Source organism: Primulina huaijiensis, unplaced genomic scaffold (genome assembly GCF_012295235.1).
Source record: "Primulina huaijiensis isolate GDHJ02 unplaced genomic scaffold, ASM1229523v2 scaffold4601, whole genome shotgun sequence".
NCBI classification, from domain to species: Eukaryota; Viridiplantae; Streptophyta; class Magnoliopsida; order Lamiales; family Gesneriaceae; genus Primulina; species Primulina huaijiensis.
The window spans coordinates 1-497 of NW_027360562.1; the positions used below are offsets into that span (position 1 = coordinate 1).

At 47.9% G+C, this 497-nt stretch overlaps 1 non-coding gene across 1 annotated transcript; it reads left to right on the forward strand.

Annotated features, from left to right (window-relative positions):
* The first annotated feature begins 224 nt into the window (after window positions 1–224).
* LOC140970271 (5S ribosomal RNA) lies at window positions 225–342 on the forward strand. The gene has a single exon (XR_012174103.1). It is a non-coding gene; the product is annotated as a 5S ribosomal RNA (ribosomal RNA).
* The last annotated feature ends 155 nt before the right edge of the window (window positions 343–497 follow it).

The following is a 497-nucleotide window of genomic DNA, read 5'->3' on the forward strand; positions in this document are numbered from 1 at the left end:
CAGATTACTCCGGAGACAATTATTTCTACAGTTTTAGTCATAATTTACGTAAACGATCGCGACACGAGGACTTCCCAGGGAGGTCACCCATCCTAGTGCTGCCCTCGCGCATGCACTCTTAACTTCGGGGTTCTGATGGGGCGAGAGCAGTGCCGCACGTTGTCTCTCTCCTCCTGGTCCACACGTGCTCGAGGGATATATGAATAAACAGCCCAATAATTGTCGGGTGCGATCATACCAGCACTAATGCACCGGAGCCCATCAGAACTCCGAAGTTAAGCGTGCTTGGGCGAGAGCAGTACTAGGATGGGTGACCCCTGGGAAGTCCTCGTGTTGCTCCCTCTTTTCGTTTTTTTCTATTTTTGATTCTTTTTTTCTTTTTTACAGATGCTTTTTTGCTCCAATCATCTCGATCTCGATCGGGACCGGATAAGACATGTGAAATTGACGTTGCTCGGGCCGTTTTGGATTTGGACAAAATCGTAGGCTAATTTGAT